At 44.2% G+C, this 23,500-nt stretch overlaps 1 protein-coding gene across 39 annotated transcripts in view; it reads left to right on the plus strand.

Annotated features, from left to right (window-relative positions):
- The first annotated feature begins 16,877 nt into the window (after window positions 1-16,877).
- Window positions 16,878-23,500, plus strand: part of PUM2 (pumilio RNA binding family member 2) — a 106,319-nt gene continuing 99,696 nt past the window's right edge. For 19 of the 39 annotated variants that reach the window (XM_065527355.2, XM_074012264.1, XM_074012267.1 and 16 more), the window contains exon 1: window positions 18,272-18,525. The gene's annotated coding sequence lies outside the window, so the exon portion shown is untranslated. Of the gene's footprint in view, window positions 16,949-18,137; window positions 18,217-18,271; window positions 18,526-18,896; window positions 19,014-23,500 lie in introns of those variants that run through there. The other 20 variants (XM_065527358.2, XM_074012271.1, XM_065527352.2 and 17 more) reach the window with 4 other exon arrangements.

Genomic DNA, 23,500 nt, shown 5'->3' on the forward strand with positions numbered 1-23,500 from the left:
TGAAAAAAGTGCCTTTCTTCCACTTTGCCTTTTGCGATGGTTGTAAGTTTCCTGAGGCCTTCCCAGCCATGTGGAACTGTGAGTCAATTAAACCTCTTTTCTTTATAAATTACCCAGTCTCAGGTGTTCTTCAGAGCAATGTGAGAATGGACAAATACAGTAAATTGGTACCAGATATGGGGTGCTGCTATAAGGATACCTGAAAATGTGGAAGTGACTTTGGAACTGGGTAACAGGGAGAGGTTAGAACAGTTTGGACGGCTCAGAAGAAGACGGGAATATATGGGAAAGCGTAAAACTTCCTAGAGACTTGTTGAATGGCTTTGACCAAAGTACTGATAGTGATATGGACAATGAGGTCCAGGCTGAGGTGGCCTCAAATGGAAATATAGAACTTCTTGGGAACTGGAGCAAAGGTGACTCTTGCCATGCTTTAGCAAAGAGACTAGTGACATTTTGCCCCTGCCCTAGAGATCTGTGGAAGTTTGCACTTGAGAGAGATTATTTAGGGTATCTGATGGAAGAAATTTCTAAGCGGCAAAGCATTCAGGAGGAAGCAGAGCATCATAGTTTGGAAAATTTGTGGCCTGACCATGCAATAGAAAAGTAAAATGCATTTTCTGGGGAGAAATTCAAGCTGTCTGCAGAAATTTGCATAACTAATGAGGGGCCAAATGTTAATCACAAAGACAATGGGGAAAATGTCTCCAGGGCATGTCAGAGAACTTCGCAGCAGCCCCTCCTATCACAGATCTGGAGGCCTCGTAGGGAAAAATGGCTTGTGGGCTGGGCCCAGGGCCCCCCTGCTCTATGCAGCCTCAGGATATAGTGCCCTGCATCCCAGCTGTTTCAGTGTCAGCCACGGCTAAAAGGGGCCAAGGTACAGCTCAGTATGTTGCTTTAGAGGGTTCAAGCCCCAAGCCTTGGGAGCTGCCACATAGTATTGGGTCTGTGTGTGCACAGAAGACAAGAATTGAGGTTCGAGAACCTCTGCCTAGATTTCAGAGGATATATGGAAACACCTGGATGTCCAAGCAGAAGTTTGCTGTAGGGGTAGAGCCCTCATAGAGAACCTCTGCTAGGGCAGTGCAAAAGGGAAATGCAGGGTCAGAGCCCTCACGCAGAGTCCCCACTGGGGCACTGCCTAATGGAGCTACGAGAAGAGGGTCACCATCATCCAGACCCCAGAATTGTAGATTCACTGACAACTTGCACCATACACTTGGAAAAGCTGCAGGCACTCAATGCTAGCCCATGAAAGCAGCTGGAAGGGACAGTGTACCCTGCAAAGCCACAGGGGCAGAGCTGTCCAAGGCTGTGGGAGCTCACCTCTTGCATCAGCATGACCTGGATGTGAGACGTGGACTCAAAGGAGATCATTTCGGAACTTTAAGGTTTAATGACTGCCCGATTGGATTTTGGACTTTCGTGGGGCCTGTAGCCCCTTCGTTTTGGCCAATTTCTCCCTTTTGAAATGGGTATATTAACCCAATGCCTATACCTCCATTGTATCTAGGAAGTAACTAACTCACTTTTGATTTTACAGGCTCATAGGTGGAGCCTGCCTTGTCTCAGATGAGACTTTGGACTTAGACTTTTTGGGTTAATGCTGGAGTGAGTTAAGACTTTGGGGGACTGTTGGAAAGTCATGAGTGTGTTTTGAAATGTGAGGACATGAGAGTTAGGATGGGCTAGAGGTGAAATTATATGGTTTGGATATAACCCCACCTAAATCCCATCTTGAATGGTAGTTCCTGTAGCCCCAATATGTCATGGAAGGGACCAAGTGGGAGGTGATTGTATCATGGGGAGATTCCCTCATGCTGTTCTCATGATAGTGAATGAGTTCTCATGAGATCTGATGGTTTTATAAGGGGCTTTTCCCCCTTCGTTCAGCACTCCTTTTTCCTGCTGCCTTGTGAAGAAGGTACCTTTCTCGCCTTCACCTTCTGCTATGATTGTACGTTTCCTGAGGCTTTCTCAGCCATCACAACTGTGAGTTAATTAAACTTCTTATCTTTATAAATTACCCAGTCTCAGGTATTCTTCATAGCAGTGTAGGAACAGACTAGTACAGGGCCCTTGTGGTCCATATCCCCACAACCTTCAGCTTCTAGAACAGTCCCTTTGGGGCCTAAAGTGGTATTTGACACATAGCACATATTCAATCTGTGTTTGTCAAATGACTGGAGGACTCTGAAAGTGAGGCCTACTTACTTGTAGCTGCTGGTTTCATGGCTAAACATTTTTTACTAACCTGGCCAGAAGCTTGCTATCACTCCTGTTAGACTGGTTTGGATGACTTCATTTCACAAAGCCCACATTCCTCAAAACAGGATCCTCACACATCATCCCTCAAAACAACACCAGCATCTCAAAATAACATTTCACAGGGTCATCCACTCAAAACACCTCAGCATCATCTCTCAAAATAACATCACACAGCGTCCTCTCTCCCACAGCTCAACCCCCCTTTCCTGGGGCAGCCACCAGCTGTGGTGAGGACCCAAACAAAGGGAGATAGCACTGCATGGGGGCAAGGCCTTCCTCCACTGTATCTTCTCAGAGGGTCTGGAGGAAGTGCCTATCAAAGCTCCTTTCCCAGAGGTGCTTAGGCAAGAGTGAGCAGACACCTTCCTGTGATGAGTCCACTCATTCATTCTACACCTATTTCTTTTTGTTTTTTTCTTTAATTAAAAAATTAGAGACAGGGTCCTCTGTGTTGCCCCAGCTGCTCTTGAACTCCTGGGATCAAGAGATCCTCCTGCCTCAGCCTCCCAAAGTGCTGGGATTACAGACATAAGCCACCCTGCCCAGCCCCACACCTATTTCTTAAGGGCTTATCCCATATCAGGCACTGTTCTAGAAGCTGAGGCAAGCCATGAACAGAACAAAGTCCCTGCTCTCAGGGAGCTTACACTCTAGTGCAGGAAGACAGCCAATAAACAAATAATATTTCAGGTAGTGATAAGTGCTCTAAAGAAAAGCCAATCAGAGTAAGGAGGCACAGAATGGCTAGGAAGGATATGAATGTGTGTTATCCAAGGAAGAGTTTTTAGAGGAGGTGTTCCTGATACAATGAATTTGAGCAGAAAACTGAAGGAAGTGAGGAAGTGATGTCTGTGTGTATCTGGGAGAAAATGGTCCAGGCAGAGGAATTAAAAACACAAAGACCCTGAAGTAAGTGTGTCTGGTGTGTCTGAGGAACAACAAAGCATCCAGTGTGACTCAAGTGAGGGTGAGAGGGTTAAGCAATTTGAGAGGCAGCATGGAGCCAGGTCATGAAGATATGGTAAAGATTTTGGATTTTTCCCAAGTAGTATGAGGAGCAATTAAAGGGTTCTTAGCAGAGAAGTGACATGATCCAATTTGAGTTATAAAAGGAACACACTGACTGGCTACAAAGTGAACTAGATTTGGCCAAGTGTGGGAGCAGGGAGACAGGAGGCTTTGCAGTAACCCAGCTGAGAGATGATAGTAGCATGGACCACAGCTGTGGCTGTGGTGGAAGTACCTGGAAATTCATAGAATCTATCTCATAGATATATCTCCAAGGCAGATTTTCTGATGACTTGTATGTAAGGCTTTAGAGAAAGATGAAAGTCAAAGATGACTCCTGAAATAACTCAGAGCTGAGCAAATAGGAAGAATGCAGCTACCATGGGGAAATGCCTTCAACTCAGCATCTTGCATTTCTCTGAAAAAAAAATGAAAATCAGGAACCAAGAAAAGGACATGCTAAGGACCAGGGTACAGGGATCATAGTTGACTGAAGTTGCCGACCCTGCAAATGTACGTGCTGATGGGCACGTAGATACAAAAGGGGCACAGTGAAGACCATGACGCTGATGGTAGGCATGTGGGTGCAAATGCAGATGAGTGCATTGCACAGGTAGGGTGCCACTTCAGGTGTGTGTTAGAACAGGCATGTACTGCACAGTACACTCAGGTGAAGTCTTGTTACTCACCTTGTTTTGTTGTAGTTGTTGTTGTTGTTTGTTTGTTTGTTTTAATGAGACAAGTTCTCACTCCATCACCCAGGTTGGATTGCAGTGGTGCCATCTCAGCTTATTGCAGCCTCAACCTCTCGGGCTCAAGCAATCCTCCCACCTCAGCCTCCTGAGTAGCTGGGACTACAGGCATGTGCCACCATGCCTGGCTAATTTTTGTATTTTTTGTAGAGACAGGGTTTTGCCATGTTTCCCAGGCTGTTCTCAAACTCCTAAACCCAGGCAACCTGCCTGCCTTGGCCTCCCAAAGTACTGGGATTACAGGTGGGTGCCACTGCACCCAGTCACTCACTCGTTTTAACTAATGTATGTACTAGACTTTTGACTGAATTGTTCAGTAAGATTTATCTGGTTCTAAAACTGCCAATGGCAAACCTTTGAGGTTTTATTTGGGACTTGGTGCATGAGAAGCCCAGAGCCTGGAATGAGAACTATTAATACAAGCAGTTTACTCTGAATTATCATAGACAATAAATTATAGATTCTGTGTAGAAGAGTTTGTTCTTGGGCTCCAGTTTCTCCTTATGGGTAAGCTGATGAAAATCCGTAACTACTGCAACCAAGAGTATAGTCTTTCCCTCTCAGGTTTCCTCCAGCCAAGGATGCCTGCAGATACCCCTTGATGAGCCCACACTGATTGTCTCACATGGTGAATTTTGCTCTACAATGCTTTTGTTTTGGTTTTGGTTTTTTTTGTTGTTGTTGTTTTTTGTTTTGTTTTGTTTTGAGACAGGGTCTCACTCTGTTACCCAGGCTGGAGTGCAGTGGTGCAATCACAGCTCAATGCAGCCTTGACTTCCCAAGCTCAAGTGAGCCTCCTGCCTCAGCCTCCCAAATAGCTGGGACTGTGGATGTGTGCCACCACACACAGTTAATTTTTTTGTATTTTTTGTAGAGATGAGGTTTTACCATGTTACCCAAGCTGGTCTTGAACTCCGAGGCTCAAATGATTGGCCCACCTCAGCCTCCCAAAGTGCTGAGATTACAGGCATAAGCCACCAGGCCTAGCCCATGCTCTGCAATATTTACTTTTTTTTCTTTTTTTCTTTTTCTTTTTTTTTTTTTTTTTTTTGAGATGGAGTCTTGCTCTGTCTCCCAGGCTGGAGTGAAGTAGCATGCTCTCGGCTCACTGTCACCTCCGCCTCCCAGGTTCAAACAATTCTCCTGCCTCAGCCCCCCAAGTAGCTGGGATTGCAGGTGTGCATCACCACACCAGCCTAATTTTTGTATTTTTAGTAGAGACAGGGTTTTGCCGTGTTGGCCAGGCTGGTTTCAAACTCCTGACTTCAGGTGATCCGCCCACCTTGGCCTCTCAAACTGCTGGGATTACAAGTGTGAGTCACGCGCCCAGCCTGCCTTGTTTACTTCTTGCCTCAAACTATTTGTTCCTATTCATGGTCAAGAATTCTTAATTTTTGCTTACATCCATATTTCAAAGAGTATTTGTTTTTGTCTAATGTCTATAAAATGCTGAAGGTCAGCTCAAGTTTCAGCCAACCACATGATGGGATAGTTCTGCTTTCCCTGCCATGCTGTATTTGTCTCTGGGATCAGCCTTCCCTGTGAGCTTCAGCAACAGGATGGATATCTTAAACCCCTCTAAGAAGTCACTCTCACACACCGCACACGGCAGACTGTGAACACTGAGGCAGAGCCTGTGGCACAACCAGGAAGTTTGCAATAAGATTTTGTATGTATTTTTTCTGTAACAATATATCCCTGGATTAGTGACAAAATAAGAAAGCACAAAAATGCTTTCAAAATATCCATTCTTGGCGGTCGATTTTAATTAATTTTTTTCTCATTTTCTCATCCCATGGCACAATGTTGACATTCTTGGCAGTCTATAAAGTAGAAGATACCAGCAGATTTTCTTTGATATCATAAACAAATGGTGAATTACTTGTGTTTATTTTATTTTCTATTTTTTGTAGAGAGGGGTCTTTCCATGTTGCCCAGGTTGGTCTCAAACTCCTGGGCTTAAGAAATTCTCCTGCCTCGGCTTCCTAAAGTGCTGGGATTATAGGCATGAGCCTATTTTTTTATTTTAATTTTTTAGAGATGAGCCCTTGCCATGTTGCCCAGGCTGGCCTCAAACTTCTGGGCTCAAGAGATCCTCCCACCTCAGCCTCCTGAGTAGCTGGGGCTACAGGTGTGTGCCACCACACCCAGATACTTCTTTGCATAATTTGACTCCCTGACTCACCTTCTCCCAGGCTCAGAATCACCCCTGTGGTATGCAGGTCAGGCCTGGGCATTATGGAAGTGTGGCATGCCTGGAATAGTACAGGGCTTCTTGGTCCAGTTTTGCCACAAAGTCATAGATCTCCTGGTCTCTAAGATCCACTTTTCTTTTTCTTTTCTTTCTTTCTTTTTTTTTTTTTTTTTTTTTTTAGACAGAGTCTCGCTCTGTCACCCAGGCTGGAGTGCAATAGCATGATCTCGGCTCACTGCAACCTCTGCCTCCTGAGTTGAAGTGATTCTCCTGCCTCAGCCTCCCGAGTAGCTGCGATTACAGGTGCCCGCCACCATGCCTCGCTAATTTTTGTATTTTTAGTAGAGACAGTGTTTTGCCATGTTGGCCAGGCTGGTCTTGAACTCCTGACCTCAAGTGATCCACCCTCCTCAGCCTCCCAAAGTGCTGGAATTACAGACGTGAACCACCGTGCCTGGTCTACTTTTCTTATTTTGAGCCAAAGAAAGTCTCCTGCTTTATGTCCAAGTGTGAGGAGTAGCCAGGATTTTCTCTCTGGGAAACCAAAACACTGCTGGGAGAAGCCTATCCTATCTAGGCATGTTCATATTCAGGAAAATGCCTCTGGCTCTCTCTCTGATATTCAACCGGCCCCTTCTCCAGGGGCTGGTACAGTTTGGCTCTGTGTCCCCATCCAAATCTCATGTTGAACTGTAATCCCCATGTGTCACGGGAGGGACCTGGTGGGAAGTAATTGGATCATAGGGGCGGTTTCCCCATGCTGTTCTCATGACAGTGAGTGAGTTCTCACGAGATCTGATGGTTTAAAAGTGTGTGGCTGTTTCCCCTTGCTCTTTATCTCTCTCCTGCTCCACTGTGGTAAGATGTGCTTGCTTCCCCTTCACCTTCCGCCATGATTGTGAGTTTCCTGAGGCCTCCCACTCAAGCTTCCTGTACAGCCTGTGGACTGTGAGTCAATTAAACTTCTTTCCTTCATAAATTACCTAGTCTCGGGAAGTTCCTTTTTTTTTTTTTTTTTTTTTTTTTTTTTTTGACACAGGATCTCACTCTGTTGCCCAGGCTGGAGTGCAGTGGCACAGTCTCAGCTCACTGCAACCTCCACCTCCTGGGTTCAAGCAATTCTCCTGCCTCAGCCTCCCAAGTAGCTGGGATTACAGGGTGTGCCACCATGCCTGACGAGCTTTTCTATTTTTAGTAGAGACAGGGTTTTACCAGGTTGGCCAGGCTGGTCTCAAACTCCTGACCTCAAGTGATCTGCACCTCCTTGACCTCCCAAAGTGCTGGGATTACAGGCGTGAGCCACCATGTCCTGCCTCATGTAGTTCTTTATAGCAGTGTGAGAACAAATACTGGGGCCAAACATGTTAAGATTATAAAAGCCCTTGCCTCGTGCACAAACATTTAGAGAATTCAAGCAAACAAACTCACAGACACCACAATTTTTCTAAACTACAACAATTATTCCCAGAACCCAAAGCATACTGAAATCCAGATCCCTATTTTTCATTGCCTTTCATGGAAGAACAACAGGTAGTCAATATTAAGCTAACAGCGGGGTGTTTATTTTGTACAGGCACTTGGGCGATAGGGTGGGATTCAAGCCTGCATGAGCCATGTTGTTCCTTAAAATACGATGAGAATGATGGAAGAAAATTGCAGAACCTTCAAGACTGGAAATAATAGCTTTGGGGAAATCTTTTTTTTTTCTTTTTTGTGGGATGGAGTCTCGCTCTGTTGCCCAGGCTGGAGTATAGTGATGCCATCTCAGCTCACCGCAACCTCTGCCTTCCAGGTTTAAGCAATTCTTCTGTCTCAGCCTCTCAAGTAGCTGGGACTACAGGCACCTGCCACCATGCCCAACTAATTTTCGTATTTTTAGTAGAGACGGGGTTTTGCCATGTTGGCCAGGCTGGTCTCGACCTCTTGACTTCAAGTGATCCTCCTGCCTCAGCCTCCCAAAGTGCTGGGATTATAGGCATGAGTCACCAAGCCCAGCCAGCTTTGGAGAAATCTCACACTTGAGACTAAGTGTTCCACTTGAAGAACAAGGTATTATTCAGTGTTATGTAAGTTCATCAGACTACGAATACTAAGAAATTTCCTCATAATTTTGAAAATGAGAAGTTGATATAAACCACGCCTCCACAATTGCTTCAGAAAATGGATTCTGTCCTGGACAAGAAGGAGGCTTACGATAGCTCTACAGAGGCTGCTTCAGAGCTCTTGCTTGATTCCAGCACTGAGCTAGGACTCTAACAGACGTGACTGCTATGACAGGATAAACCAGGAAGCAAAGCATTCCTCCTAGCTTGCCATCTTCCAGGGCACTCTTAGTCAACACAATAAGCTGAAGCTCATGGAAGTAGGATAGACCCATGATTGGAAGACAGGGTCTTACTTTATCACCCCGGATGGAGTAGAGTGGCGCAATCTCGGCTCACTGCAGCCTCGATCTCCTGGGCTCAAGCAATCCTCCTGCCTCAGTCCCCTGAGTAGCTGGGACTACGGGTGCACACCACCATGGCCCCACTAATTTTCTGTATTTTTTGTAGAGATGCGGTTTCACCATGTTACCCAGGCTGGTCTTAAACTCCTGAGGTCAAACAATTCACTTGCCTCAGCCTTCCAAAGCGTTGGGATTACAGGGATGAACCACCGCGCCCAGTCAAGAGGATCTTCATTGGTGATCAGAATCCAGGTCCTCAAGCAAGAATTCAACTTAGTGCTGACTAAGCTCCTTCTCTCACCCACTATGGTTTCCTCAGACTACAGAGAAGTGATTATGCCCAGAACTGTACCCAGCACTCAAACTATAGCTCTGAAGGGAAGACACATTGGTCTCAAATGAATGAGAAAGCTATCAAAAAGATTTTGGTCGCATTAAAGTCCAAGAAAATGTTCTAGGTCTGCCCATGATAACCTTGAGTAGAAAAAAAAAGAAAAAAAGAAGAAAACAGTGACCTTTCCATTAGGTAAACACACTACAGGCAGCGAGGAAGAAACACATCACATAAAAGGCAGAGAACCCAGTCTGAAAGAAACTACAACTGAGAACAAAGGCCCTCCACACAAAAACTCATACACAAAGGTTTATGTCAGCATTATTCATATTTGACAAAAGGTAGAAACAACCTAAATGTGCATCAACTAATGAACAGATAAACAAAATGTAGTATATCCATACAATGAAATATAATTTGGCCATAAAAAAGAAGTACTGATACATGCTCTCACATAGATGAATCTTTAAAACATTATGCTAAGTGTGGGCTGGACGGTATGGCTCTCATCTCTAATCCCAGCACTTTGGGAGGCCTAGGCAGTAAGATCACTTGAACTCAGGAGTTTGAGATCAGCCTGGGCAACACAGGGAGACCCTGTCTCTACAAACAAACAGAAAATTAAAAACTAAACAAAACATTATGCTAAGTGAAAGAAGCCAGTCACATAAAAGCACATATTACGTGATTCCATGTATATAAAATGTCCAGAATAGGCAAATTATCTCTATAGACAAACAGTAGATTGGTGGTTGCTGATAACTAGGGGATAGAAGGATAACGGAGTGACAGCCTAAGTGTATGTGGTTTCTTTTCAAGATGATAAAAACAGGCCAGCGTGGTAGTGCACGCCAGTAATTCCAGGACTTTTGGAGCTTGAGCCCAGGATTTTGAGTACAGCCTAGATAACATAGCAGAAACCCATCTCTACAAAAAATGCAAAAATTAGCCAGGCGTGGTGGTACACAAATGTAGTCCCAGCCACTCTGTAGGCTGAGGTAGGAGGATGGCTTGACCCTGTGAGGTTGCGGCTGCAGTGAGCCATGATTGTGTCACTGCACTCCAGCCTGAGCAACAGAGCAAGACTTTGTCTCAGAAGAAAAGAAAGAAGGCTGGTCTCAGTGGCTCATGCCTGTAATCCCAGCACTCCGGGAGGCCAAGGTGAGTGGATCACGAGGTCAGGAGATCGACACCATCCTGGCTACCACAGTGAAACCCCGTCTCTACTAAAAATACAAAAACAAAAAATTAGCCGGGTGTGGTGGCAGGCGCCTGTAGTCCCAGCTCCTTGGGAGGCTGAGGCAGGAGAATGGCATGAACCCGGGAGGCGGAGCTTGCAATGAGCCGAGATCATGCCACTGCACTCCAGCCTGGGTGACAGAGCAGGATTCCATCTCAAAAAAAAAAAAAAAGAAGAAGAAAAAAAAAGAAAAAGAAAAGAAAGAAAGAAAATAAATGATAAAAATATTCTGTGTAGATGCTGGGTGCATAACCTATGAATTAAGCCCTACTCCACAAGGAGCAGCACCATTCAATAAAAGACTGCAAAATAAGATTAATAAAAATATTCTATAATTGAATGTGGTGATGGTTGCATATATCTGCGAATATACTAAAAACCATTGAATTGTATATGTTAAATGGATAAATTGTATAGTGTGTGAATTATATCTCAATAAATCTGTTTAAAATGTAAGAACTAACAATGTTATCTAAAACAAACTTGTTTAAACACAAACAAAATAAGATGCAGAAAATCTGACAAGGCATGGGCAAAGACTTTTTACAGAAAGACACAAAGCACATTTTCTGAAACTGCTGATGATAGAAAAGAATATAATAACATGACTTCAATAAAACAAGTTCCAGAAGATGATGCATCAGTTGAGGTCTGGTCAGAAAAACAGAAACCACACTGATTATTTCAACAGAGAGAATTTAACATAGGGAATTGGTTAAACAGGCATTCAAGAGATGGCCAAAACAAAGGGTCAGTGAGGTAACACAGAGTGAGCGACTGCAGTAAGCAGCCACCACCCCTGGTGAAATAAAGGAATAAAGGGAAATAAAGGGGAGAGGTGGATGTTATCTGAACTTTCTATGCAGAGGAAAAGTCCCAAGGAGTTGGGACATGGACCTCTGAGGAAGCGGTACTCTGGATGCCCCTGAGTTTGAAGAAGAGGCCCTGTGGAGCTGGGTCTTAGGCCTCTAGGGAGGGGTACAGTCCAGCTGCTGCTATTCCTCTGAGGGGGTAAAACAAGGCTAGTTCTATTCTAATAGGAGAATGCAAGGGAAGTTGGAAACTGGAACCAGCTGCTATAGTTGGGCTTACATACTGTTCTGGGGTCATTCTGATAAAAATTACATGTGAACAGGAAGGAGCAAAAGACTTCTCCTTTCTTCTGCTTTCTTTTTTTTTTTTTTTTTTTTTTTTTTTTTCTTGAGATGGAGTTTCACTCTTATTGCCCAGGCTGGAGTGCAATGGCGCGATCTTGGCTCACCGCAACCTCTGCCTCCTGGGTTCAGGCAATTCTCTTACCTCAGACTCCTGAGTAGCTGGGATTACAGGCATGCACCACCACAACTGGCTATATATATATATATATATATATATATATATATATATATATTTTTTTTTTTTTTTTTTTTTTTTTTTTTTAGTAGAGATGGGGTTTCTCCATGTTGGTGGGGCTGGTTTCAAACTCCTGACCTCAGGTGATCTGCCCACCTCAGCCTCCCAAAGTGCTGGGATTACAGGGGTGAGCCACCGCGCCTGGCCTTCTTCTGCCTTCTATCTTTTTGCCACAGTGCCCAGCCTTCTTCTGCCTTCTAATCTTTTTCCAGTTGCCCACTATTTGCAGAGCCTAACAGAGAACTAGCTCGTAAGAGGTGTAGCTTGCAGATTTCTTCTTATAATCTTTTGTTGTTTTTTTTTTTTTTTTAACAGGGTTTGTTATATTGCCCAGGCTGGTCTTGAATTGCTGGACTCAAGTGATCATCCTGCCTCAGCCTCCAGAGTGTCTGGGACCACGGGGGCATGCCACTATGCCTGGCTAATAGTTTTAAAATTTTTTTGTAGAGATGGGGTCTTGCTATGTTGCTCAGGCTGGTCTTGAACTCCTGGGCTCAAGTGATCCTCCTGCCTCGGTTTCCCAAAATGCTGGGATTATAGGCATGAGTCACTGTGCCTGGCCATTCCACATTTTTATAAAATTAAAAGAAATACATAAAAGAAGAAAAAAGCAAAACCCGAGTATAGGTGTTATTTAAGTTTTATTTTTTGTTTTTTTTGTTTGTTTGTTTGTTTGTTTTTTTTGAGACAAGGTCTGACTCTCTCACCTAGGCTGGAGCACAGTGGTGCGATCTTGGCTCACTGCAACCTCTGCCTCCCAGGCTAAACTATCCTGCCACCTCAGCCTCCCAAGTGGCTGGGACTACAGGTGCACACCACCACACCCGGCTAATTTTTTTGTATTTTTTGTAGAGATGGGGTTTCACCATGTTGCCTAGACTGGTCTTGAATGTGTGAGCTCAAGCGATCCGCCCTCCTTGGCCTCCCAAAGTGCTGGGATTACAGGCATGAGCCACTGTGCCTGGCCAGGAAGGCATTTTTAAACATGAAATAACTTGAAATATGAGGATAGCATGGAATGAACAAAAATTTTTTGTAATTCCTCCCATCAAAAGATAGTCTTCTGAATGTGGGCTGGCCTTATGATTTGTTTTCACCAATAAATTGTGGTGGAAAGGATACTATTCGAGTTCCACGCTGAGGCCTCTCAAGAGGCCTTGCAGCTTCCATTCTTAGTCTGCTACCACGTGAACAAGCCTGAGCTAGCCTGTTGGAGAGGCTACAAGGTGCCTTGGCTGATCACCAAACCTCAACCATCCAGTTAAGCCACCAGCTGACTGTAATTGCATAAGGGAGCCAGGAAAGATCCACAAATCCTCCCAGTTGAACCCAGCCAAATTCACCAACCCACAGGTTGTGATCTAATAAACACATGATTGTTGGGGGTAGTTTGTAACACAAGTAAATGCTAACTGATACGTGATGAAACCTGTATAAGCAAATCAAAATGAACAGGTCAGAAATAGAGCAGTGAACAATGAATACACTTAAATACTGAAATTAAAACAAATCAACAGGAAAATCATGGATAAAATAGAATGTAAATATCATAAAATCTGACAAAGTATTTTTCGACAAAATATTAATATAATAAAAAATTATAAGCAAAAAATTAGGAAGGACAGGGAAGAGGTGGTAGAAAGTCAGACTGTTTTTTTCTTTTTGAGACGGAGTCTCACTCTGTTGCCCAGGCTGGAGTGCAGTGGTGCGATCTCAGCTCACCACAACCTCCACCTCCTGGGTTCAAGTGATTCTCTTGCCTCAGCCTCCCGAGTAGCTGGGACCACAGGCACATGCCACCATGCCCGGCTAATTTTTGTAGTTTTAGTAGAGATGGGGTTTCAGTATGTTGGCCAGGCTGGTCTCAAACGCCTGACCTCGTGATCCGCCTGCCTTGGCCTCCCAAAGTGCTGGGGTTACAGGCATGAGCCACCGCGCCCAGCAAAAGTCAGACTGTTAATCTATCTTTAATGGAAAGGAATTCAGCACTGATCAATACTGAAACATACAGTTTGAAAAATTACAATGTCCTATGAATGATTTTTATAATTTTAACCTTTGAGGCTGAGCATAGTGGCTTATGCCTATAGTCTCAGCTACTATGGAGGCTGAGGTGGAAGGATCACGTGAATCATTCTAGTTCAAAGCTGTAGAATGCAATGCAGTCCAGCCAATGCATTCCAGCCTCAGCAAGACCCTTATTTTAAATAAATAAATAAATAAATAAATTTTCAGCCTGAGAAATGTTTTATGAATCATTTTCTCTTGAGATGAAGTAACCGTTATCTGATCAGTTCCTTCTGTTTTTCTCTTTTGTCAAATTCAAATGAAAATAAATTCAATACTGTATTTAAAACAGTACTTTGCTTTAAAAATAATATGTGAAGAACCTATTATTGTTCATGTTACTCTACCTGTATATTTCTCCATTCATCCTTAAATCTGTATTTATGCCTATAATAAATTCACCAAATGTGATTGGTGTTCACCAAATGTGATTCGTTTTCTGTGATATTAAACTTGGGATGATTTAAACTGCTTTCTATTTCTGAAAAATTTTCTAAAGGGCTTGTTTTTTAATTTTTTTGTAGAGACAGGGTCTCATTATGTTTCCCAGGCTGGTTTTGAACTCCTGTCCTCAAGTGATCCTCCCATCTTGGCCTCCCAAAGTGCTGGAATTACAGTTGTGGACCTCTGTGCCCAACCAAGCTTGTATTACTTTTATCAAATCGACAAGGTTACATAAAGAGTTTACAAGGAGTTTCACAGTCTCAGTGGAAAAGACCATTTGCATAAGGAATATTAAAATACTCTAAGATTTATGCTCTAAGATGTCATCTATCTAAATTGGTGGTTCTCAGTCATGGCTATACTTTATAACTATTGAGGAGCTTTTTGTTGTTGTTGTCGTTGGAGATGGAGTTTTGCTCTTGTCGTCCAGGCTGGAGTACAATGACGTGATCTCAGTTCATTGCAACCTCCACCTCCCGGGTTCAAGTGATTCTCCTGCCTCAGCCTCCCTAGTAACTGGGATTACAGGTGCCCACTACTACACCCGGCTAATTTTTGTATTTTTAGTAGAGGCGGGGTTTCACCCTGTTGGCCAGGCTGGTCTCGAACTCCTGACCTTAGGTGACCCGCCCACCACAGCATCCCAAAGTGTTGGGATTACACGCATGAGCCACCATGCCTGGCTGTGAAGAGCTTTTAAAAAGCACCCATGTCCACACTTCAGCCAAGACCCATTAAATCCAAATCTCTGGTGGTAGGGCATGGGAATTAATATATTTTAAATGCGCCCCAGGTGATTCTGATGTGCAACTCTGGTTGAGAACCACTGAACTCAACAGGCCAAGGAGACACATTCCCAAACGCAATGCTTGTGGCTGGAAATTCAATACACTCCATTCTGTGCCTCCTCCAGTCCATAGGGGCATACACACCAGGACCAGTTGTTAAGGTAGAAGGGGAGAATGAACACTGGATAGGCTACTGGCAGTCTGATTTCCCTTGTGGTCATAAGATGCCTGTGAGCGGGAACTGTGGCAACATGTTTTCTTGTTTACATTCAGGGGAGAGACAGGACTGGCTTTTCTTCCTCCAGAAGCTCTGAGTTAGCACCTCTTTGTGTCTCACTGGCTCAAAATGGATAAGGCACGCCCATTACAGAACCAATTTCTAGCAAGTGGGATGGAATTATTGTGATTGGCTTACTAATGTTTCTCAAACTTTATTGTGTATAGGAATTACCCAGGAATCTTATTAAAATGTAGATTCTGAGTCAGCTGATCTGGCATGGTGCCAAGATTCTGCATTTCTAACAAGTTCCCAGGTGATTAGAATGGCTGTTGGGGTGTCAATTACAATGTCCACCTCAACTACCAAGCACACGAGATATTTACATTAGCTTGAGGAGTCTATTCTTTCATTGTAGGTAAATCTAAAGAGAAGCCAATTATAATCAGAAGTGCTTAATGAGCATGGCAGATTGCAAAGCATACGTGAAGGCACAGAAGCAAGAAACTGCTCACTGTGCATAGAGAATCATGAGCTGGAGAGGAGATAGGGACATAGGCAGAATCAGATCACTAAAGGGTGGAGCTTTCATCTGTGTCTTGCAGAGCACCAAACGTGTAAGAGATTCTTCATGAAGAAACACCTTCTAGGGTCAAATTTGGTTGGGACACATTGCATATTATGTCCCTCACTTGGATATTTACAATGCATATTTTTATTTTAAAGGCACTAATAAGTCTGGCAGAAAATAAACCTTTTGTCAAATAGAGATAACACCTCATAGGTAATTTGTGGAGCTCAGTTCAAAATGAAAATGAGGGGCCCTTTTGTCAAAAACCACTAAGACTTTCTACATGGTGACATCAGAGCATTAAACCAATCGCAGAACCTTTCTAGACACCCCCTAGGCCTTGTGCAACTGCACAGGTCACGTGTCTGTGCTGAAGCTGGCCTTGCTCATGGGGATATCTGGAACACTAAATGAGACAATGTATGGAAAGTGCTTTGGTGCTTGCATGTTGTAAGCACCAAACAAATAACTATAGCATACACATGGCTTTTAGTAGGACTCTTGGTTGTAACAGAAACTCACTTCATCTAGCTTAAGCAAAGAAGCAGAATTTATTATAAGGATCCAGGAATGTGGCTCAGACTCCAAGGGTAGAGGCAGCCAGCCAGACACAGGAACATGTGACAGAGAGACATTGTCAGCACTCTCCTTTTCTCACTCAATTCCACTCTTTTCTACAGGTTCCCTGTCTTACAGGATGGAACGAGTCTGCCCAAGGGATCCCAGGTCCAAGAGACTTTGGAGGTTGGGGTCTCTTAGTCCTAATTCCATACTCTAAGGGACAGCCTGTGATGGATTTATCTAGTTTCACCCACACTAAGCAACTGTATATAAAGACCCTTCTGCTATTATCAGCTTAATGGAGGGGAAAGGAGAAGGAAAGCAAAATGTGTACACTCCAGTATCTCCCATTCTTACTTGATCGTGAGACATTTCTTAAAGGAATATCTATTAATACTGAACGCAGCACACTAGGGAAATGCTGTCGTGGGTGATGGGGAGCAATGAGATGGTTGAAGCAGAGGCCTGAGCGCCAGGAATTGGATTTGCATTTTAGATAGCAGTGAGCAGAACTGATTGGAGGGAGTGAGACTGGAGACAGGAAAGCTGATTAAGAGCCAGCTACAGAAATCCAGACCTGGGAAGCAAGGCTAGTATTAGTGAGGAGGCAGAGGAAGAGACTGTCTCCAGAATTACTTGGGAAGTAAAAATCTGCGAGGCTTGGTAAGTTATTTATATTTGGAGTGGGGGATAAAAGGAAGAGACAAGGATGGTTCTCAGAGGGGTAATTTGGGGAATGAATAGGTGGTGGCACTGCCAACTATAGAGACAGTACAAGAGTGGGGGGTAGGGGATGGGTGTGACTTCAGTTTTTAACATGCTTGGCGACAAGAACATTCAAGTGAAAATATCTAGAAGCCTGCAATATGACTCTAAGGTAGGGGCTTGGGATGGATTTCAATGTCAGACATTTTTCAGTAATAGTTAAAAACCGAAGAGCCCATGTATTCAACAGGCACTTGAGGGCACAGTGTAAAACAAAACACAAGGTCCTTGCCCTCGTGGAGCTCACAGTCGCCCAGGGAATACATACATTAAGCAAAGTATAAGGGAGGTCCTGAATCTTTACGAATTGCAGCATGTCAGGAGAGCCAGGAGCTGTGCAAACCATCAAGAACATATCAGACACGGTGCCTATTACAGCTGTGTGACCTGGAGCAGGTTAGGTTAGAATCCTGGAATCACCACTGCTTTGCACGGGGGGCCAGGACAGCAAGGCAGATTTGGGGTTTCCAACCAGCCTGTAAATCGGGAAGGAAACAGCGCTTGGTACCCGAGAAAAAGAAACAGCCAACGAGTGAGAATCACTGGCCCAGCTCGAGAACGACATGAGTTTCCTTTGTGTGCACCGGGACCAAGCACTGGGGGGCCGACAATTTGCTGAGAGCTGGCTCCACCTGCCTGGGGTGCAAGACGAGAAGAGTGACAGCCCTCTCACGGGGTACAATCTTCTACCTCCAAATGCATCTCCCTCGTCTCGTGCGGAGGTACTGGGTGAAAGCTAAAGGCCTGAATTAACGTCCGGCTCTTGCGGGCGCCAGCACTCCGGAAGCGAAATGCCAGGAGTACCCCAAGGTGGGCGGCGCGGGCGCAGACACCTGCACACCCAGTTGGGGGAAAACAATGAGCAACCGGGTAGGAAGCCGAGAGTGAGAAGATTCAGAAGTCGAGGCCCCACGCGGTAAGACAGTCCAACACAGCGTTTGGCAACAGCACGCCTGCGCTGTCCCAGCCCGGCGCGCGCTCCCGGCGCCGCGGCAGAGCCCAGGAGGGAAACGCGAGCCCGCAAGGTGAGGGCGGGGGAGGGCACGCCGGAGAGGCGGCCGAACACGTGAGAGCACGGAGAACGTGCGCACGCGCAGGGCGCCCCCGGCCCGCGCGGCAGTAGCGCGGGAGCTGGGACGCAAGGCATTGAAAGGAGCCGCGCCTCGGTGAGAGCTCCCCCTCCCCTTTCTCCCGGGATGCATTGCGCGCGCCCGGTGGGCGGGGGGGAGGGGAGGGGAGGCGGCGGTGGCAGCCATGTTGTTGTGAGTCTCTGTGTCTCACCCTCGGTACTTCGGTGGTTCGTAGGAGGAGGGGGAGGAGAAGGAGGAGGTGGGGTGGGGGGGGAGGGTGGTAGGTGGAGAAAGAAGACATTGCCGCCACCGAAGGCAGAGGAGGGGGAGGACCGCCAAGAGCGACGCCGCCGTGTGCCCAACGGTCGGTGTCCCCGGCTGAGGCAGCGCGGCCGCAGCAGCCCTGTAAGTCAGTCCGCGCTCGCTCTTTCTCCGGTCCTGTGGCGCTGCCGGGGTGGCTCCCTGGGCTTTGTGCGGCGGCGTCGGCGGGAGCCGATCACCAGCGGGAGGGCGGACGGGGCCTGCTGAGTGCCCGGGCCGGTGCGGCCTGTGGCCCGCTCGCACAATGCAGGGGGAGGGGTGCCGGAAGGGGGTGTGCGCGCGCGGCGGAGGGGGCTCCCGTCCGACCGCTTTCCCGCTTCCTTCCCTCCGCTGGGCCGCCGCCTGGGGGGCCTGGGGCGCCGACCCCGTTCTCCCCCAGATTCGGCGGACTGGAGGTTAGAGACTGAGCTGTCGGCCCTGGGTTTCGGAAAGTGGGGGAGAGGCCGGGTGGCCCCAGAGAAGCATGCGGATTGCAAGTGGGTGAAGAGGAAGGAGTGGGTTTATGAAAACAAGTGTGGGCATTTTCAAAGGCCCGAGTGTGTCCGGGAAAAGCTTGCCATGGACAGATGTAGGTATGAAGCAGTGACTTGGATTCGCCTTGTTTAGGTGATGTTTTACTATAGGAACGGATTTCGATAAAAAAATATGTAACTTGTAACCAAAGACAAGATTAGCGGCTTCTGCTATTTGAGCAGTAGTTTTGTATCTGAATTGGGTCAGATTTTGGGGAAGATGTTTAAAGTTTTGTGCCCAAACACGTGTAAAAGTGTTGTTTCTGAGAACACAGCTAGAGAAAACCTACTTACGGCTTTTTATTCTAACATACGTAAACTTTTGAAAGCATCATGTTAGGACTTAGTACTTCGAGATTTTTACTTGTTGAGAAAACTGGGGGCAGATGTTTGGTAAAGGAAAACATGAGAAAAATGTTTGTACACGCTGAAGAGAAATGTAATACCTGTAAAGGTATTGTATGTCAAGAAAACAGTTTTAATAAAGGGAGTTACCGAAGGATTTTTAAAGCTTGTTTAATGGTTAGATTTCGTGTTTAATAGGTGACTCTTCGCCATGTGACCTGGAGTATTGGAAGATGACTTAAGGAATCCTGTAAAGAAAAAAATAACAAAAATGAATATTTTCGATTTGTTTCTATTCTTAGCCTCCTTTTAACAATGAATTACTTCATTTGCTCAATCATCATGAGTAAATGATGGCATTTTCCGTGCTGCAAGAATTTCTTTAAAATTCCGATTTTTGGTGAAATTGCATTGTGTAGAATTTTCTTGGTGTCCATGAGGGCAGTTTTTGTATGCAGAAAATGTTTGCGATAATTTTTAAAATAAAATTATATTTCAGAAACCTGGTTCTTGAGGATTTAGGTCCAGTTTTTTATTCTGTTTACAGGTCTAGCTATTTTGAGTTATAATTGCCAGTAACAATCTTAAGCATATTCCAACAATTTAAGCTGTGTTTAACACATGCTTTCCTTAATTTGAGTCCAAAGTTCTCTTAGGTGTTCCAGTATTTAGCAAGATTTCAACTTCTAAAAAGAGCCTAAATTACTGACATTTAATTTGTTCTTACAAAGCTGTCACTTTAGACTCAATTCTCAGGCATTACAAATACTGTATATGAATTACCACATAATACTTGGATTTTGTTTCTCTTAAGCATTCCATACTTGTTTATGAATCTTTTTTTCTTTTTTGAGACAGGGTCTTTCTCTGTCGCCCAGGCTGGAGTGCAGGTGGTGAGATCTCGGCCCACTGCAGCCACCGCGTCCCGGGCTGCAACTGTTCTTCCACCTAAGCCTTCCGAGTAACTGTAGCTGGGGCTACAGGCGCATGCCACCACGCCCGGCTAATTTTTGCATTTTTGTAGACAGGGTCTCACTATGTTGCCTAGGCTCGTCTCCTATGTTGCCTAGGCTCAACTCCCGAGCTCAAGCGATCCCTCCCGCCTCGGCCTCCCAGAGTGCTGGGATTACAGGCGTGAGCCACCGCACCGGGCTTGTTTATAAACCTTTCTGGTGTTCGGGCTTGTTTATAAACCTTTCTGGTGTTGAAAGATAATTTGCCTTCCTGAGTTTGTACTTATCTTAGTTAACAAAAGTAATTATGACCAGAGATTCAGGCCAGGTGTGAAATCGACAGCCCATTTTTTTCAGTAACCAAGCTGTCTCCTTTTTATAGACCCTAACATGAACTGCATAATTTTAAGTGGAGGTGGGTTCCTGTCTCCTAAACTCAAGTTCTACATACTTCCTAACTTAAATACTTTGTTGGGTTTCCAGGATATGGAAATACTTTGTATTTTTTCATATTCTTAAAATTTGCAGGTACTTAAAATATCCAAATATTTGATTCTCACATGGCTTTGTCTGCATGGCTGCAGTCACAGCTTGAGACCATTTTACTAACAGGTGTGATTAAGATAAAAATTATACTTATACCAGGTAAATTGGTTTGTGGCGTATTAAGTATATTTCTTGCTTTTCTTCTTTAATTTTTTTTTTTTTTTTTTTTTTTTTTTAAATATAGGCGAGACTTGCTATGTTGCCCAGACTGGTCTCAAACTCCTGGGCTCAAGCAGTTCTCCCGCCTTGGCCTCCCAAAATGTTGGGATTATAAGCATGAGCCGCAGTGCCAGACCCTTGCTGTTTTTAGGAAATGCATTAAAATAGTCTAACTTGTTGCTTTTGTCCTACCTTCTCCTACCTTCTCACTTCGCTTTGATGAGTTTTTAAGAGGGAAGGCTGATGAAATATGGCTGAGCCCCTTCTCTCTCTCTCTCTCTCTCTCTCTCTCTCTCTCTCTCTCTCTCTCTCTCTCTCTCTCTCTCGTCTTCTCCCTGCAGAAAGCACTTAATTTGCCCTGCTTTTTCATGAGAATACCAAAGTTAGACTCCTCATTTCCAGAGGACGGTAGTTGTCCAGTGCTACTTGTGACTGGGTTAAAATAATTATGGAGTGTGGTGTTAGGACGCCCTCTTGGCCTAGGTCTAAATTATGCCTCCACTGTGACTTTATCGGTAGTAAAGGAAATCTTTGGATTAGCACAAGTCCAGCTACTGTGTCTTTCAGTCAGTTCTGAATTCTGGTGTGGAAAAAGGTTTCCTCAAACCCTATCATTTAGGAGCTAATATTTTAATAGTGATTTTTATATTTGGCAATATAGACAGCAGACAGTTTTTATTTAAAACTTAATTGCTTTTGTAGTTGAAAAAGTTTTCTGTTTTCAAGCTTTTCCAGTGAGTGAAATGCTGTATAGAATTATTAGGTAGGTGCATGATAAATGCTTTTGGAATTTCATGTAGCATTATGTTTAGAGACATGTTAAGTGTTTTTTTTTTTCCTTAGTGACTTTCTTCAAATAACAAATATAAAGAGATTTATCTTTTTAAATGAAAAATGAAGGCATGCCTAGTTAAACACAAGCATTAAAAGTTTTGTTTGACCTTTGCTTGGTTCCTTTTTATATTCTTAAGTGCTTTAAAGAATTTTTAAAAAGATTGTTTATTTAAGCATGTTGGCAAAAGCATAGTTTCATTAATAAGCTCTATTCTGCAAGTTTAGCTACTGAATCCCATCCATTTTCAGGTTGCGTATTGTAGATTTTCACTTCTTACTCTCTCACCATTCTCTTGTGGAGGAATAAAAGATTTTAGAATAGAGTACTGGGAAATATCCAAATGTACACACCTTGTATGCCTATCTCTGTAGCTGGCAAGTGCAAAAAAAGAAGTAGCATGAAGTGTAAAAGGAGAAGGGAGGTAATTGAATTGTTAGATGGTTTGATTGACTGCAAATGGGACAGGAAACAAAAAAGTAGTCATCACCTATTTGGAGCAAAATATGTTGGGACCACAGTAGCACCCTAAAATGTTTCCTGGAAGGGACCTGGTGCAATTGGCTGTGAAACTGTACTCAAAACCACCTAGTCAATACTGCCTGGGGAAATGGAACCTGCAGCTGACTGCCAACACACATACAGTGTGGTCATGGCAGGGCAGTAGGGAAGGATTATTTACATTTTTTTTTAGTTCTGGGGAAAAATACATTAATGGAGGGAACCTGGTTTGAGGATAGCTCTTTGATCTATTTTATTGTAGTAGCCATCTTATGACAAGAGTAACAAGTTCTGGATCTCAGAGTGGTGATCCCTGACTTTAGGCAGTTTCTGAAACAGTTAAGATCAGTGAGAGAAAGATGCAATTGGTCTTATGCATTCAGACATTAAAGAAGGCAAATGAGTGTTAGAGGCAGAGTGCCCCTAAGTATAGGTCTTTATTAGGCAGTCAAATGAAGCAAACTGTAGGAAGAAAAAAATGTGGATTGTATTGTATGATTTTATAAATACCAAAAATGTATACAGATGGGAACTGCTTGTATCTTCCATTTTGATGACCACATCATTTTTAATTTATTAAAAACATCTCCATAGTAGCTTATCAGTACTTTTAGCGTAATTACATGCAAAAACATTCAGTTATCTGTGATAAAACTTGAATCTTTAAAACCAATTCAACGTGAACATAATTATGTTTTGAAGGTGAGAGGATAATGGCTCCAGATTTTGCCTATAGGTGTTTTCTTGGACCACCTTTCCATGGAAGTGTAATTTATTTTTATCCAAAGAAGAGTCTTAGGTGCCCTCGTTTTAGTATCTAAATTATGTGCATCCTACACTAGCAAAAGTAGGAGTGCTCTAGGCTCTTGCTAAAGGTAAATTGTTTGCCAGTTCTTTCAGAATCGTGGCTGAGAAAATATTCATGGAGTATGGATATTCAGTCCATTTGTAGTCTGAATATTAAAATGTTGTCTTTTCATCAAGCTAGACTACCAGAAACCTGCACAATTTTTTTTTTTTTGAGGCAGAGTTTCGCTCTCGCCCAGACTGGAGTGCAAAGGCGTGATCTCTGCTCACTGCAACCTCAGCCACCCAGGTTCAACCAATTCTGCTGCCTCGGCCTACCAAGAAGCTGGGATTACAGGAGCCCACCATCACACCTGGCTGATTTTTGTGTTTTTAACAGAGACAGGGTTTCACTATGTTGACCA

This window comes from Macaca fascicularis, chromosome 13 (genome assembly GCF_037993035.2).
Source record: "Macaca fascicularis isolate 582-1 chromosome 13, T2T-MFA8v1.1".
Lineage (NCBI taxonomy): Eukaryota > Metazoa > Chordata > Mammalia > Primates > Cercopithecidae > Macaca > Macaca fascicularis.